Here is a 19315-nt window from a genome sequence, read left to right as displayed (position 1 = left end):
GGAATGTGTCAATAAAGTTTCCCCTTCCTGGGACAATGAATTCACGGTGTTCTTATTTCAATTTCCAGGAGTGTAGGTCCTATCCCACAGCTCGAGTTGCTTATAAATCAGTTGGAACAAAGTCTGGAGCCTGCTGTTTCGTCTCTTAGGAAATTAATGAATTTTATACATCTTTTTAAGTCAGAAGCGTACGTACCCTCAATCACACTTCCCGCATGAATCGAGCATATCATTAGTAGTAGTAGTATCGGTTTTGACGGATGCGCTATGTCTCACTTTAGAGTGAAGAAAAACCGACACTAATATTTTCGATAGCTGATGCATTGAGGTACCACCCACACCTTGCTGCACGAAAATGCACACGAGAAAGGAACAACTACTTATGAGGGAGTAAGCACCGTGATCAGTAGCCAAAGGAGATGTAACAGTCTTATTGCTGTTTACAGTAGCAGCACCACAGTTCTGGTAGCATTCCTCTTGCACAAAGAAGTCCCGGTCACTTGTTAAATAGTTTTGATCATGTGTTCGTCCTAACAGCACATCCCTCGACATGTGTTTCGAAAACCAATGGAGTTTACAGGGAGAAGGGGAGGGTTGAAAGTGAATGCAGCCACAATAATTTTTAACCTTTTCTCGGTCTTGAGTGTCTTCGTAACCCCAACCCATCTCCATTCCCCGTATTTCGTGGTACTTTTTCTCTCATTTTATGTCTTGTCGGTTAATTTAAGTAATTTTTCAAGTTTTTTTTCGCGATTTTACGTACTTCATCGCATTTCCCTCAATTTTACCTATTTTCATCAATTTGTCGTAATTATACTAGGTTTTCCTCGATTTTTACCGATATTATGTCATGTTCTCATTTTTTTTTTTATATTTTTCCATTTGTATATGGTCATATTGCCGGCACGCCTATGCATGATTGATTTTGTATGAGGATATTTGAGTGTTCTATACATCAGCCTACTAAAAAATCCTAAGAATATCCCTCTTCCCAAAGATCTACATCCATGCATTTTGGATAGGAAGATCATGAAATGTATAGCAACGTGTACCTAGATGAAGCTCTGCGAGTGGTACAGATTGGAAACTCATAATCCGGAAACAAATCCGTGTACTGCTATTGCGCATTAGAGTGCTTGTCTGCAGGCTCATGTAGCGACGCATTTGTTGGAAACTCAAAGTGTGACACAATTCTACATTGTCATCTGACTTCCGCACTGCCATGTAGGGATCTGCAACTGGGAATTGACATGTGTACAGAGTAGATTTCTGCTATTCGTCTGATATTTATTTTTCCCATAAGTATATGCTCTTGTTGCTTACCAGACGACGCCGGCCGTGGTGGCCCAACAGTTCTAGGTGCTTCAGTCCAGAACCGCGCGTCTGCTACGGTCGCAGGTTCGAATCCTGCCTCGGGCATGGATGTGTGTGATGTCCTTAGGTTAGTTAGGTTTAAGTAATTCTAAGTTCTAGGGGACTGATGACCTCAGATGTTAAGTCCCAGCCGGCCGGTGTGGCCGTGCGGTTCTAGGCGCTTCAGTCTGGAACCGCGTGACCGCTACGGTCGCAGGTTCGAATCCTGCCTCGGGCATGGATGTGTGTGATGTCCTTAGGTTAGTTAGGTTTAAGTAGTTCTAGGGGACTGATGTTCTAGGGGACTGATGACCACAGATGTTAAGTCCCATAGTGCTCAGAGCCATTTGAACCATTTTTTTTGTTAAGTCCCATAGTGCTTAGAGCTATTTGAACCATTTTTACCAGACGAGCTTCACTACTTTTGTTTACACATACCAACTCTAAGTCCCCACAACCATATCAGAACACCCACAGACTGTAGATTTTTAAAAAAAATGGTTCAAATGGCTCTGAGCACTATGGGACTGAACATCTGTGGTCATCAGTCCCCTAGAATTTAGAACTACTTAAATCTAACTAACCTAAGGACATCACACACATCCATGCCCGAGGCAGGATTCGAACGTGCGTCCATAGCGGCCGCTCAGCTCCAGACTGTAGCGCCTAGAACCGCACGGCCACTCCGGCCGGCCCCCGGCAACATAATTTATAGACAAACAGCAAGTTATGCATTCAAGCCGCAACCATCCCACGCTGACACCTCTTCACACATATAACTATGCACGCATATTACCAAGGGACGCTAGTGACCAAAAAAAAAAAACTATCGTTACAAAAAAGGAAGGTCACAAAGGTTCCTAATTCAGCAGCGGACGACTCATGACGTTACTATTCGAAGCGGCGCTGCGACTCATATAGTAGTGGAGTCGGCGCGACGCATTGCTGGCGGCGACTGCGTGGTGGAGTGACGGCGTCCGGTTCGCATGGCTGGCTGGCTTAGAGCCAAATATCTAGTCATCTATTTTGTCTCGAAAAAAATTGTTTCGTGTAAACGAAGGAAAGATACATCCGTCAATGTACGAGGTGCATCCAAGTTCTATGTCCTCCGATTTTTTTTCTAATTAACTACTCACCCGAAATCGATGAAACTGGCGTTACTTCTCGACGTAATCGCCCTGCAGACGTAAACATTTTTCACAACACTGACGCCATGATTCTATGGCAGCGGCGAAAGCTTCTTTAGGAGTCTGTTTTGACCACTGGAAAATCGCTGAGGCAATAGCAGCACGGCTGGTGAATGTGCGGCCACGGAGAGTGTCTTTCATTGTTGGAAAAAGCTAAAAGTCACTAGGAGCCAGGTCAGGTGAGTAGGGAGCATGAGGAGTCACTTCAAAGTTGTTATCGCGAAGAAACTGTTGCGTAACGTTAGCTCGATGTGCGGGTGTGTTGTCTTGGTGAAACAGCACACACACAGCCCTTCCCGGACGTTTTTGTTGCAGTGCAGGAAGGAATTTGTTCTTCAAAACATTTTCGTAGGATGCACCTGTTACCGTAGTGCCCTTTGGAATGCAGTGGGTAAGGATTACGCCCTCGCTGTCCCAGAACATGGACACCATAATTTTTTCAGCACTGGCAGTTACCCGAAATTTTTTTGGTGGCGGTGAATCTGTGTGCTTCCATTGAGCTGACTGGCGCTTTTTTTCTTGATTGAAAAATGGCATCCACGTCTCATCCATTGTCACAACCGATGAAAAGAAAGTCCCATCCACGCTGTCGTTGCGCGTCAACATTGCTTGGCAACATGCCACACGGACAGCCACGTGGTCGTCCTTCAGCATTCGTGGCACTCACCTGGATGACACTTTTCGCATTTTCAGGTCGTCATGCAGGATTGTGTGCACAGAACCCACAGAAATGCCAACTTTGGAGGCGATCTGTTCAACAGTCATTCGGCGATCCCTCAAAACAATTCTCTCCACTTTCTCGATCGTGTCGTCAGACCGGCTTGTGCGAGCCCGAGGTTGTTTCGGTTTGTTGTCACACGATGTTCTGCCTTCATTAAACTGTCGCACCCACGAACGCACTTTCGACACATCCATAGCTCTATCACCACATGACTCCTTCAACTGTCAATGAATTTCAATTGGTTTCACACCACGCAAATTCAGAAAACGAATGATTGCATGCTGTTCAAGTAAGGAAAACGTCGCCATTTTAAGTATTTATAACAGTTCTCATTCTCGTCACTGGCGGTAAAATTCCATCTGCCGTACGGTGCTGCCATCTCTGTGACGTATTGACAATGAACGCGGCCTCATTTTAAAACAATGCGCATGTTTCCTGTCCGGAGAAAAAAAATTGGAGGCCTTAGAACTTGAATGCACCCCGTAGTTAGATTCTCATTACAACTTATACTTTTCGTGTAAAAAATTAAAAACCTCTGTTTTGGAATTTGTCTCTGTTCTGCACTACACAATCTCTCTCATTCGATTGTGAGGAAACTATTCGACGAAAAAAATTTATTTTTACGCATGTTATAGCCTGATATCACAGCTTGATAATGAACTGGTTTTCTTTTCGCTGCTGGCCATGGTTATCGTGATACTTCATAACTAAGTAAAATACAGCGCATATTTTGAAAAGTTTGCAGTAAAAAATGTCGTCGCTGGCTACTTTGCGTTTGGTGCATTTGAGGTCGTATAATGCTGCATACGAATTGTAGCTAAGATATCGAAATTGTTTTTAACACTGGAAGGAGAGCCATATATCTCTTTCCAGTCTCGAGTAATCGAGTGATATATATTGGCGCTTGGCCGCAGCTGCCTACGGCGCGCCACGCTCGAGGCTATTCTCGCTCACAATGCAGAGTTGTGCCGTGTTTATTTTCCGCATGTCGTCTATGAAGGCATTTACAGTCATACTTTATGTTAACGTTGCATCTTTAAGAGGTTCATCAGTTTAAAAGTAGAAAAAGACATTTGCAGATTCAGGTGCAGAGTTAGCTATTTGCTGTGTGTGTCATTTTTTCTTGTCTACACTGTTCCATTCACGAAACATTAAATAACTATTATCAACACAATTTTTAAGAAAGTAAGAAAAGTCGACGTGGTAACTGTTTACCTTGCGATTAAATGACAATAGAGACGAGAAAAGAAATACACTTTTCATTCTAGTACAGCGCGAAATGTTCTTAAAATGAAGATAGTTCGCTTCGTAGCCGCGAGGAGGCCAAGCAAATAGACTGAATTGTTCTCTCCCTTTTTTTAAGCTGGTAGTCGCGATGGATGCTCGACACTGTGCAGTAGTGGCATACGTAGGGTTAAAAATACTGAAAAAGAGAAAAATACACCGAAAGTACTGGGTGCATCCAGTAGTGAGTAGTCGGTTGTTGCAAGGAGCGTTTTACGTTATATTTAACGAGCTACAAGAGGATGAAATGAAATTTTTCAACTATTTCCGAATGTCTTTCTCAAGCTTCGATGAATTACATCACACGCTTAAGAAGAGACTTAATAAAACTAACTAATCAGCTATTGTTGACTCTTTCATACACAATCCAGAAACTCGTTTGAGAACAGTGCTTACTGAACCTGGTTTGTTTAATGTTCTATTTTTAGTGATTTATCACTCTATCCAATGTTGTAATTGTCCAAGGCGATCATATGGCTTAATTCATGCGATGCAAAAGAATCGAAATCATTATTGCCAATTCTTACATATTATTGTCAAAATATGCTGTTCTTTTCTATTGTTATATTTGTGCATTGTTGTTACATTATCAATGTGTAACATGTCAACAATAATAGGAATGCAGGACTTTCTCAACACTTATCATTGTTCGGCAATCTCTAAACAAAAATACTTAATGAGTTCCAGAAAACTAATTCGCTAACTATGTTGCAATTCAGAGTGATCTTTTAACCAATTGTATTATTCTAATAATGGACGAAAAACTTACCAACGGATTTTTTCTCTGTGCTTGAATGATCTGCGAAATCATCGAATAATGCACAGCAGATTTCATGCCATGCTGTATCCTTCTTATTTCTGTCGTTTTATTCCTCGGTCCTTATATCCCAAATACAAGGCCTTTTTTCCACTTCCATTATCAGAATCTCCATATCTATTTTCTCAGTGTCTAATGGTTTCATCGTGGAAGTCACGTTGTAGTCACACGGAACGGAGCACGCAACTGCCTGCTGCAAATGGCCACTCTACTCCGCTCCCAGCACTGACTGCTGTCAGGTGGCCCTTCTCCGCACACCTGTCGCACCGCCCGTGTGAAATGCCCAATTGAGTCTCTTGACCCACAGCGCTGCGTGTGCCGCAGCGGGTTTTCCGCCTCGCTATGGGCGATGCGGCTGGCAAGCGGCAAAATTCCGCAGCCGCAGACGTTCCGCCCCGTGTGGACTGCTGCATCTACTCCATGCTCCATAGCGGGCGTTCCGGCGGACTCCGTCGGCCGCGTCCCTACAGCGCGCGCCCTGTGCGTTTCTACTGGCTCTGTCATGGCCCATGCGGAGCAAACGTGGCGGCCAATTGGCGCATTGTATGCGCGAAATACTCGGTGTTTCGCTGGGAGAATTGGAAATACCGACAAAGTCGTTACGGGAACGGATCCCACTTCTGACATCAAATGTACAGGACGATCGGATGGGAAGGCTGTGGGCATGAAGGAATGATTAAAAGAGTTGAAGTAATAGGTCTTTTATTGACCACTTTTGCCTTATGAAGGGTCACATCGTCAGGCTTAGGGTGGCGAGAGTGAGCCAGAGCGTAGAGTTTGGCGAAACGTAGTTCGCGAAGCTAACGAAAGTTGGTGTCTGCCAATCGGGCAAGTTCGAGCGTCAATGCCGGCTGCGAAAACTAAGTTCAGGGCGCCGCAGCACCAGGAGAAGCGGGAGATGTTCACTACTACAGGAGAGTAGTGATGGGGAGCTCGTGAATGAGTCGTTCAAATGAACGCTTCACTTCCGTGAAGTGTGAACTAACCACTCAATTTCAATGAATTGGTACTTCAAACTCTTCACAGATACTCCATACTTTTTTCTAGTTCACTCTCTTCCCCTCTCCCTCTCCCACTACATCGGCGCTACGTCACTCATCCTCCCTTCACTTCAGTCCACCCTCTGCTGCCTGTCGACGAATCGCGCGGGGTTTGTGGGGAACGATAGGTTTACGAGGGGTTGGGGTAGTGAGGGGCGAGGGGAAGGCAGCGTCAGCTGCTTCCTGCAGTGCTGACATCATTACCCGTGACTATTTGTGCAGTTCAGTTACACTTCGGGTCTACCGGTAGCCTACCGTTGGCAGCGCTTGCAGACAAATGAATATTAAAGATACAAAGGAAGAGGCTGGCTGTGTGAGCACGCACAGCCAACATGAAAATAAAAGGTTTCTTAATAACACTGAAAAAGGGATTCTACCTGAAATCGTACCAATGACTACAGGTGACAGTTTACGTTTTGAATCTGGAGGGTTATTATTCTCAACAAAAATAAAATCTACAGGAAAACTTCTGAATAATTACTTAACGTAGGTATATAGACTGTAACAGTGGTAAACATACTCATTCTATTTTGGATTAAATTTTACAAGGAACATAAAATTGGACTGCATTTCGTTGGTAGCCCTATTTTTCAGTTCATGAATACAACAAATAATATTTCATTTGGCAGATAAAGACTTTTTTGGACGCTTCATGAGAAAATTTCGAGCAAGATTAAATGTAATACCTTCTTTATATGTGACAGGCTTCTCTGTTTATCTTTCCTTTGTCCCCTTCGACCGTGCTCTATTTGAAGTTAACTCAGACGCTGTAAGAGCGTAAAACGTTGCGTGCACGTTTCTGCATAGTTCGGCCATCTGTTGGTAAAATTATGAAGTATTACGAAGCTTCATTGTACGAGCGAGGCGAAGCGAGCGTAGCAGTGGCTGAGCGGCGAACTGGGCAACTTCGACAGGTTTCCGTACTTCACGAATGAACTACTTCATTTGAATGCTTCACGGCAAAGAGTGAAATGAATGACGTAGTTCACTGGAATGAACGAGTTCGACCCATCTCTACAAGACAGTGCGCCCGGCGACGGACAGCTGGTTACTTTCAACACGCTACGTGGTTTCCTCCGCCCTGATTGGTCAGGACCGAGAAACCTGCAGGGGCAGCAATGGAACTTTCCAGAGCGTGGTCTGGTCAGCATCGCAGAGACGGCGTTACTTCGTCAGCACACGAGGAGGTGCGTGATTGAGATTGCCTACCTTGGTGTTGACTTCTGTTGCTGGACCATGGGACAACAAAATTACAGGCAGCCGACGCTGTCGGCCGAGGCTTGGCCGTAACAACAAAAATAAAGTTACCTTTTGAAAGCCAATATAATAAAGTAAAATCCCCTACTGTCTGGCTCATCCTCACAACAGGAACCATCCCAGTGATTCACACTGGTGAAAATACATGTGGGGCAAAACTGTTTCTGGACACAACAAGTGGACGAGATTGTTTGAGGGACATGGTGGAACCTTAACTGCAGGGTTACTACAGATTTTTTCAGCAGGCAATGTGGTAGTGACTGCAACTTTCTACAAGCAGGGGAGAAAAACGGATAGAGCTACCAGGTAGTCAGTTACGGATTAACAGGATAGCGTGTAACGTAATGGGGCCAACCTTCCATCTACCAGCCCCAGTTATGGGAATTACCCAATTGAAAGTTACACAGCCACAGAGATACTGCTGATTCGGGATTTAACCTTCTCGAATTTATACATTAAAACTGAAGCTGATCCATTCCATGAACCAATTGACAGTCCAACAAGGAGGGCAGATTTCAGCGGAACAGTTGATGCAGCATGTTGAACAATTCAGCAAAGAGCAACGACAGGTGACTGTGACCGTCAGCAATGCGATACCTAACACTGCAGAAGCTCTAACCCTGCTATAAGACCTTCACCTAACAGAGTAGGAGAGCTGGCCAGTTACCCGATCCACTGGTGGTACAGATCCCAGAAGACTGGATCCCTCTATCACGAAAGTGAGTGGATGCAAACTACTGTAGTATGAATGTTGATGAGAAATGTATTTCCTAGATTTTAAGAGGATACAAGGCAACAGAACAAGCTCTGAGAGTGTGAAGAGAGACTTGCCAAGAGCACATGACTGGTGAGGTGTAGAAGTATACAGGGTGTATCATAATTAATGGCGTAAACACATAAGTTTAAAGTACACGATACTAGAAGCAAAAAATTCTCAGTGAGCATAGGGTCGAAAATGCATACCTTAACAGCTACGAGCAGTTTTTCACCTTTGATACCGTGAAACAAATCTGTTCTACTGCAAGCTCTCTGCCTTCCATATTTTGGGAACTGGTAGTATGGACCAAAAAACAGAAAAAACAGTCCAGTAAACATGTGCTTTGAAATGCATCCCTTAAGAGCTATGAGCACTTGTTCATCTTTCCTCTTCTACTGATCAAGTTGAAACGTCCCCTTGGAAAAATTTATGAACGACAGTGCTTAAACTGACACACAATACTTTTAGTGCAACGCAATCTGACTTTCAAAAATTCCTACAAAAGAATGGCCTTGACTAACAATAACCTATACCTCTCATGAATCACTTACCTCACAAAAATCTTCGTTACTCAAACTACTGCAATACAGCGAGCGCTAATACTGCCAGCTAAATAAAAGATTCTAACTACTGAAGGCACTAACTACTGATAGGCATAGTTAGCAAATGAAAGATTTTGATATAGTGGGAATTAGTGAAGTTCGGTGGCAGGAGGAACAAGACTTCTGGTCAGGTGACTACAGGGTTATAAACACAAAATCAAATAGGGGTAATGCAGGAGTAGGTTTAATAATGAATAGGAAAATAGGAATGCGGGTAAGCTACTACAAACAGCATAGTGAACGCATTATTGTGGCCAAGATAGATACGAAGCCCACACCTACTACAGTAGTACAAGTTTATATGCCAACTAGCTCTGCAGATGACGAAGAAATTGAAGAAATGTATGATGAAATAAAAGAAATTATTCAGATTGAGAAGGGAGACGAAAATTTAATAGTCATGGGTGACTGGAATTCGAGTGTAGGAAAAGGGAGAGAAGGAAACATAGTAGGTGAATATGGATTGGGGGACAGAAATCAAAGAGGAAGCCGCCTGGTAGAATTTTGCACAGAGCACAACATAATCATAACTAACACTTGGTTTAAGAATCATGAAAGAAGGTTGTATACATGGAAGAACCCTGGAGATACTAAAAGGTATCAGATAGATTATATAATGGTAAGACAGAGATTTAGGAACCAGGTTTTAAATTGTAAGACATTTCCAGGGGCAGATGTGGACTCTGACCACAATCTATTGGTTATGACCTGTAGATTAAAACTGAAGAAACTGCAAAAAGATGGGAATTTAAGGAGATGGGACCTGGATAAACTAAAAGAACCAGAGGTTGTACGGAGATTCAGGGAAAGCATAAGGGAGCAATTGACAGGAATGGGGGAAATAAATACAGTAGAAGAAGAATGGGTAGCTTTGAGGGATGAAGTAGTGAAGACAGCAGAGAATCAAGTAGGTAAAAAGACGAGGGCTAGTAGAAATCCTTGGGTAACAGAAGAAATATTGAATTTAATTGATGAAAGGAGAAAATATAAAAATGCAGTAAGTGAAACAGGCAAAAAGGAATACAAACGTCTCAAAAATGAGATTGACAGGAAGTGCAAAATGGCTAAGCAGGGATGGCTAGAGGACAAATGTAAGGATGTAGAGGCCTATCTCACTAGGGGTAAGATAGATACCGCCTACAGGAAAATTAAAGAGACCTTTGGAGATAAGAGAACGACTTGTATGAATATCAAGAGCTCAGATGGAAACCCAGTTCTAAGCAAAGAAGGGAAAGCAGAAAGGTGGAAGGAGTATATAGAGGGTCTATACAAGGGCGATGTACTTGAGGACAATATTATGGAAATAGAAGAGGATGTAGATGAAGATGGAATGGGAGATATGAGACTGCGTGAAGAGTTTGACAGAGCACTGAAAGACCTGAGTCGAAACAAAGCCCCCGGAGTAGACAATATTCCATTGGAACTACTGACGGCCGTGGGAGAGCCAGTCCTGACAAAACTCTACCATCTGGTGAGCAAGATGTATGAGACAGGCGAAATACCCTCAGACTTCAAGAAGAATATAATAATTCCAATCCCAAAGAAAGCAGGTGCTGACGGATGTGAAAATTACCGAACTATCAGCTTAATAAGTCACAGCTGCAAAATACTAACACGAATTCTTTACAGACGAATGGAAAAACTAGTAGAAGCCAACCTCGGGGAAGATCAGTTTGGATTCCGTAGAAACACTGGAACACGTGAGGCAATACTGACCTTACGACTTATCTTAGAAGAAAGATTAAGGAAAGGCAAACCTACGTTTCTAGCATTTGTAGACTTACAGAAAGCTTTTGACAATGTTGACTGGAATACTCTCTTTCAAATTCTAAAGGTGGCAGGGGTAAAATACAGGGAGCGAAAGGCTATTTACAATTTGTACAGAAACCAGATGGCAGTTATAAGAGTCGAGGGACATGAAAGGGAAGCAGTGGTTGGGAAGGGAGTAAGACAGGGTTGTAGCCTCTCCCCGATGTTGTTCAATCTGTATATTGAGCAAGCAGTAAAGGAAACAAAAGAAAAATTTGGAGTAGGTATTAAAATTCATGGAGAAGAAATAAAAACTTTGAGGTTCGCCGATGACATTGTAATTCTGTCAGAGACAGCAAAGGACTTGGAAGAGCAGTTGAATGGAATGGACAGTGTCTTGAAAGGAGGATATAAGATGAACATCAACAAAAGCAAAACAAGGATAATGGAATGTAGTCTAATTAAGTCGGGTGATGCTGGGGGAATTAGATTAGGAAATGAGGCACTTAAAGTAGTAAAGGAGTTTTGCTATTTGGGGAGCAAAATAACTGATGATGGTCGAAGTAGAGAGGATATAAAATGTAGGCTGGCAATGGCAAGGAAAGCGTTTCTGAAGAAGAGAAATTTGTTAACATCCAGTATTGATTTAAGTGTCAGGAAGTCATTTCTGAAAGTATTCGTATGGAGTGTAGCCATGTATGGAAGTGAAACATGGACGATAAATAGTTTGGACAAGAAATGAATAGAAGCTTTCGAAATGTGGTGCTACAGAAGAATGCTGAAGATTAGATGGGTGGATCACATAACTAATGAGGAAGTATTGAATAGGATTCGGGAGAAGAGAAGTTTGTGGCAGAACTTGACCAGAAGAAGGGATCGGTTGGTAGGACATGTTCTGAGGCATCAAGGATTCACCAATTTAGTATTGGAGGGCAGCGTGGAGGGTCAAAATCGTAGAGGGAGACCAAGAGATGAATACACTAAGCAGATTCAGAGGGATGTAGGTTGCAGTAGGTACTGGGAGATGAAAAAGCTTGCACAGGATAGAGTAGCATGGAGAGCTGCATCAAACCAGTCTCAGGACTGAAGACCACAACAACAACAACAAGAGAACAAACAATGTATTTACCTTAATAGTGTTCAAAAGTCATTATATATATATATATATATATATATATATATATATATATATATATATATATATATCAGTTCATGACATTCAGTCTGACAAATTTACTGTCTCTGTCCAGGTCATCCGCTCTCAAAACTCCGCCATCTCTCTCCCCACATCCACCACTGCTGGCGGCTCACCTCCAACTGCGGAACGCTACACGCTGTTAACAGCCAACTGCCCAACACTACAATAGCAAATACCAACAATGCACACCAGCCACAGCCACAGACTGCACACAGCACAGTCAGTGACTTTCATACAGAGCGCTATGTGACGTTACCCACATAAAAACCTAAACAGCCTACTTACATAGTCCCCATGCTCCCCACAAAAAAGTTTACAAATTGTTTTGAGCAGTGGCCAATACAGATTTGAAAAATTTTTCATAATTACAGTAACAAAGAAATCAAATGCATACACTTATTGATACAATTTTGGTCAAAAGCTAAAATTTTCTCACAGTCCATAAAGACAGTCCTGATCATTCATCACAGTAAAATTGCAGTGTTTTTTTTTTCTCAAAGTCTGAGCAGTAAAAGAAAATGCACACGGAAGTAGTGGATTTCCATGCAGCGTTGAAGATGTAGTGTTGTCCTTCCAACGGAAAGACGATGCTGACTCTTGACATGCAGACAGGTAATGGGTCTGTGCTGTGTGCAGTCTGTGGCTGATTTGCATTTTGGAATTTGCTATTGTAGTGTTGGGCAGTTGGCTGTTAACAGCGTGTAGCATTGCGCAGTTGGAGGTGAGCCACCAGCAGTGGCGGATGTGGAAAGAGAGATGGCGGAGTTTTGAGAGCGGATGATCTGGACTTGCGTCCATCAGAGACACGAGGGCATGCAGCTTTACTGTATGATTACATGATGATGGCGTCCTCTTGGGTAAAATATTCCGGAGGTAAAATAGTCCCCCATTCGGATCTCCGGGCGGGGACTACTCAAGAGGATGTCGTTATCAGGAGAAAGAAAACTGGCGTTCTACGGATCGGAGCGTGGAATGTCAGATCCCTTAATCGGGCAGGTAGGTTAGAAAATTTAAAAAGGGAAATGGATAGGTTGAAGTTAGATATAGTGGGAATTAGTGAAGTTCGGTGGCAGGAGGAACAAGACTTCTGGTCAGGTGACTACAGGGTTATAAACACAAAATCAAATAGGGGTAATGCAGGAGTAGGTTTAATAATGAATAGGAAAATAGGAATGCGGGTAAGCTACTACAAACAGCATAGTGAACGCATTATTGTGGCCAAGATAGATACGAAGCCCACACCTACTACAGTAGTACAAGTTTATATGCCAACTAGCTCTGCAGATGACGAAGAAATTGAAGAAATGTATGATGAAATAAAAGAAATTATTCAGATTGTGAAGGGAGACGAAAATTTAATAGTCATGGGTGACTGGAATTCGAGTGTAGGAAAAGGGAGAGAAGGAAACATAGTAGGTGAATATGGATTGGGGGATAGAAATGAAAGAGGAAGCCACCTGGTAGAATTTTGCACAGAGCACAACATAATCATAACTAACACTTGGTTTAAGAATCATGAAAGAAGGTTGTATACATGGAAGAACCCTGGAGATACTAAAAGGTATCAGATAGATTATATAATGGTAAGACAGAGATTTAGGAACCAGGTTTTAAATTGTAAGACATTTCCAGGGGCAGATGTGGACTCTGACCACAATCTATTGGTTATGACCTGTAGATTAAAACTGAAGAAACTGCAAAAAGATGGGAATTTAAGGAGATGGGACCTGGATAAACTAAAAGAACCAGAGGTTGTACGGAGATTCAGGGAAAGCATAAGGGAGCAATTGACAGGAATGGGGGAAATAAATACAGTAGAAGAAGAATGGGTAGCTTTGAGGGATGAAGTAGTGAAGACAGCAGAGAATCAAGTAGGTAAAAAGACGAGGGCTAGTAGAAATCCTTGGGTAACAGAAGAAATATTGAATTTAATTGATGAAAGGAGAAAATATAAAAATGCAGTAAGTGAAACAGGCAAAAAGGAATACAAACGTCTCAAAAATGAGATTGACAGGAAGTGCAAAATGGCTAAGCAGGGATGGCTAGAGGACAAATGTAAGGATGTAGAGGCCTATCTCACTAGGGGTAAGATAGATACCGCCTACAGGAAAATTAAAGAGACCTTTGGAGATAAGAGAACGACTTGTATGAATATCAAGAGCTCAGATGGAAACCCAGTTCTAAGCAAAGAAGGGAAAGCAGAAAGGTGGAAGGAGTATATAGAGGGTCTATACAAGGGCGATGTACTTGAGGACAATATTATGGAAATAGAAGAGGATGTAGATGAAGATGGAATGGGAGATATGAGACTGCGTGAAGAGTTTGACAGAGCACTGAAAGACCTGAGTCGAAACAAAGCCCCCGGAGTAGACAATATTCCATTGGAACTACTGACGGCCGTGGGAGAGCCAGTCCTGACAAAACTCTACCATCTGGTGAGCAAGATGTATGAGACAGGCGAAATACCCTCAGACTTCAAGAAGAATATAATAATTCCAATCCCAAAGAAAGCAGGTGCTGACGGATGTGAAAATTACCGAACTATCAGCTTAATAAGTCACAGCTGCAAAATACTAACACGAATTCTTTACAGACGAATGGAAAAACTAGTAGAAGCCAACCTCGGGGAAGATCAGTTTGGATTCCGTAGAAACACTGGAACACGTGAGGCAATACTGACCTTACGACTTATCTTAGAAGAAAGATTAAGGAAAGGCAAACCTACGTTTCTAGCATTTGTAGACTTACAGAAAGCTTTTGACAATGTTGACTGGAATACTCTCTTTCAAATTCTAAAGGTGGCAGGGGTAAAATACAGGGAGCGAAAGGCTATTTACAATTTGTACAGAAACCAGATGGCAGTTATAAGAGTCGAGGGACATGAAAGGGAAGCAGTGGTTGGGAAGGGAGTAAGACAGGGTTGTAGCCTCTCCCCGATGTTGTTCAATCTGTATATTGAGCAAGCAGTAAAGGAAACAAAAGAAAAATTTGGAGTAGGTATTAAAATTCATGGAGAAGAAATAAAAACTTTGAGGTTCGCCGATGACATTGTAATTCTGTCAGAGACAGCAAAGGACTTGGAAGAGCAGTTGAATGGAATGGACAGTGTCTTGAAAGGAGGATATAAGATGAACATCAACAAAAGCAAAACAAGGATAATGGAATGTAGTCTAATTAAGTCGGGTGATGCTGGGGGAATTAGATTAGGAAATGAGGCACTTAAAGTAGTAAAGGAGTTTTGCTATTTGGGGAGCAAAATAACTGATGATGGTCGAAGTAGAGAGGATATAAAATGTAGGCTGGCAATGGCAAGGAAAGCGTTTCTGAAGAAGAGAAATTTGTTAACATCCAGTATTGATTTAAGTGTCAGGAAGTCATTTCTGAAAGTATTCGTATGGAGTGTAGCCATGTATGGAAGTGAAACATGGACGATAAATAGTTTGGACAAGAAATGAATAGAAGCTTTCGAAATGTGGTGCTACAGAAGAATGCTGAAGATTAGATGGGTGGATCACATAACTAATGAGGAAGTATTGAATAGGATTCGGGAGAAGAGAAGTTTGTGGCAGAACTTGACCAGAAGAAGGGATCGGTTGGTAGGACATGTTCTGAGGCATCAAGGGATCACCAATTTAGTATTGGAGGGCAGCGTGGAGGGTCAAAATCGTAGAGGGAGACCAAGAGATGAATACACTAAGCAGATTCAGAGGGATGTAGGTTGCAGTAGGTACTGGGAGATGAAAAAGCTTGCACAGGATAGAGTAGCATGGAGAGCTGCATCAAACCAGTCTCAGGACTGAAGACCACAACAACAACAACAAGAGAACAAACAATGTATTTACCTTAATAGTGTTCAAAAGTCATTATATATATATATATATATATACATATATATATATATATATATATATATATATATATATATATATATATATATATCAGTTCATGACATTCAGTCTTACAAATTTACTGTCTCTGTCCAGGTCATCCGCTCTCAAAACTCCGCCATCTCTCTCCCCACATCCACCACTGCTGGCGGCTCACCTCCAACTGCGGAACGCTACACGCTGTTAACAGCCAACTGCCCAACACTACAATAGCAAATACCAACAATGCACACCAGCCACAGCCACAGACTGCACACAGCACAGTCAGTGACTTTCATACAGAGCGCTATGTGACGTTACCCACATAAAAACCTAAACAGCCTACTTACATAGTCCCCATGCTCCCCACAAAAAAGTTTACAAATTGTTTTGAGCAGTGGCCAATACAGATTTGAAAAATTTTTCATAATTACAGTAACAAAGAAATCAAATGCATACACTTATTGATACAATTTTGGTCAAAAGCTAAAATTTTCTCACAGTCCATAAAGACAGTCCTGATCATTCATCACAGTAAAATTGCAGTGTTTTTTTTTTCTCAAAGTCTGAGCAGTAAAAGAAAATGCACACGGAAGTAGTGGATTTCCATGCAGCGTTGAAGATGTAGTGTTGTCCTTCCAACGGAAAGACGATGCTGACTCTTGACATGCAGACAGGTAATGGGTCTGTGCTGTGTGCAGTCTGTGGCTGATTTGCATTTTGGAATTTGCTATTGTAGTGTTGGGCAGTTGGCTGTTAACAGCGTGTAGCATTGCGCAGTTGGAGGTGAGCCACCAGCAGTGGCGGATGTGGAAAGAGAGATGGCGGAGTTTTGAGAGCGGATGATCTGGACTTGCGTCCATCAGAGACACGAGGGCATGCAGCTTTACTGTATGATTACATGATGATGGCGTCCTCTTGGGTAAAATATTCCGGAGGTAAAATAGTCCCCCATTCGGATCTCCGGGCGGGGACTACTCAAGAGGATGTCGTTATCAGGAGAAAGAAAACTGGCGTTCTACGGATCGGAGCGTGGAATGTCAGATCCCTTAATCGGGCAGGTAGGTTAGAAAATTTAAAAAGGGAAATGGATAGGTTGAAGTTAGATATAGTGGGAATTAGTGAAGTTCGGTGGCAGGAGGAACAAGACTTCTGGTCAGGTGACTACAGGGTTATAAACACAAAATCAAATAGGGGTAATGCAGGAGTAGGTTTAATAATGAATAGGAAAATAGGAATGCGGGTAAGCTACTACAAACAGCATAGTGAACGCATTATTGTGGCCAAGATAGATACGAAGCCCACACCTACTACAGTAGTACAAGTTTATATGCCAACTAGCTCTGCAGATGACGAAGAAATTGAAGAAATGTATGATGAAATAAAAGAAATTATTCAGATTGTGAAGGGAGACGAAAATTTAATAGTCATGGGTGACTGGAATTCGAGTGTAGGAAAAGGGAGAGAAGGAAACATAGTAGGTGAATATGGATTGGGGGATAGAAATGAAAGAGGAAGCCACCTGGTAGAATTTTGCACAGAGCACAACATAATCATAACTAACACTTGGTTTAAGAATCATGAAAGAAGGTTGTATACATGGAAGAACCCTGGAGATACTAAAAGGTATCAGATAGATTATATAATGGTAAGACAGAGATTTAGGAACCAGGTTTTAAATTGTAAGACATTTCCAGGGGCAGATGTGGACTCTGACCACAATCTATTGGTTATAACCTGTAGATTAAAACTGAAGAAACTGCAAAAAGGTGGGAATTTAAGGAGATGGGACCTGGATAAACTAAAAGAACCAGAGGTTGTACAGAGATTCAGGGAGAGCATAAGGGAGCAATTGACAGGAATGGGGGAAATAAATACAGTAGAAGAAGAATGGGTAGCTTTGAGGGATGAAGTAGTGAAGGCAGCAGAGGATCAAATAGGTAAAAAGACGAGGGCTAGTAGAAATCCTTGGGTAACTGAAGAAATATTGAATTTAATTGATGAAAGGAGAAAATATAAAAATGCAGTAAGTGAAACAGGCAAAAAGGAATACAAACGTCTCAAAAATGAGATCGACAGGAAGTGCAAAATGGCTAAGCAAGGATGGCTAGAGGACAAATGTAAGGATGTAAAGGCCTATCTCACTAGGGGTAAGATAGATACTGCCTAAAGGAAAATTAAAGAGGCCTTTGGAGATAAGAGAACAACTTGTATGAATATCAAGAGCTCAGATGGAAACCCAGTTCTAAGCAATGAAGGGAAAGCAGAAAGGTGGAAGGAGTATATAGAGGGTCTATACAAGGGCGATGTACTTGAGGACAATATTATGGAATTGGAAGAGGATGTAGATGAAGATGAAATGGGAGATATGATACTGCGTGAAGAGTATGACAGAGCACTGAAAGACCTGAGTCGAAACAAGGCCCCCGGAGTAGACAATATTCATTGGAACTACTGATGGCCGTGGGAGAGCCAGTCCTGACAAAACTCTACCATCTGGTGAGGAAGATGTATGAGACAGGCGAAATACCCTCAGACTTCAAGAAGAATATAATAATTCCAATCCCAAAGAAAGCAGGTGTTGACAGATGTGAAAATTACCGAACTATCAGCTTAATAAGTCACAGCTGCAAAATACTAACACGAATTCTTTACAGACGAATGGAAAAACTAGTAGAAGCCAACCTCGGCGAAGATCAGTTTGGATTCCGTAGAAACACTGGAACACGTGAGGCAATACTGACCTTACGACTTATCTTAGAAGAAAGATTAAGGAAAGGAAAACCTACGTTTCTAGCATTTGTAGACTTAGAGAAAGCTTTTGACAATGTTGACTGGAATACTCTCTTTCTAAATCTAAAGGTGGCAGGGGTAAAATACAGGGAGCGAAATGCTATTTACAATTTGTACAGAAACCAGATGGCAGTTATAAGAGTCGAGGGACATGAAAGGGAAGCAGTGGTTGGGAAGGGAGTAAGACAGGGTTGTAGCCTCTCCCCGATGTTGTTCAATCTGTATATTGAGCAAGCAGTAAAGGAAACAAAAGAAAAATTCGGAGTAGGTATTAAAATTCATGGAGAAGAAATAAAAACTTTGAGGTTCGCCGATGACGTAATTCTGTCAGAGACAGCAAAGGACTTGGAAGAGCAGTTGAATGGAATGGACAGTGTCTTGAAAGGAGGATATAAGATGAACATAAACAAAAGCAAAACAAGGATAATGGAATGTAGTCTAATTAAATCGGGTGATGCTGAGGGAATTAGATTAGGAAATGAGGCACTTAAAGTAGTAAAGGAGTTTTGCTATTTGGGGAGCAAAATAACTGATGATGGTCGAAATAGAGAGGATATAAAATGTAGGCTGGCAATGGCAAGGAAAGCGTTTCTGAAGAAGAGAAATTTGTTAACATCCAGTATTGATTTAAGTGTTAGGAAGTTATTTCTGAAAGTATTTGCATGGAGTGTAGCCATGTATGGAAGTGAAA

Source organism: Schistocerca serialis, chromosome 2 (assembly GCF_023864345.2).
Source record: "Schistocerca serialis cubense isolate TAMUIC-IGC-003099 chromosome 2, iqSchSeri2.2, whole genome shotgun sequence".
NCBI lineage: Eukaryota > Metazoa > Arthropoda > Insecta > Orthoptera > Acrididae > Schistocerca > Schistocerca serialis.
Note: the sequence above shows the minus strand (reverse complement) of the source record.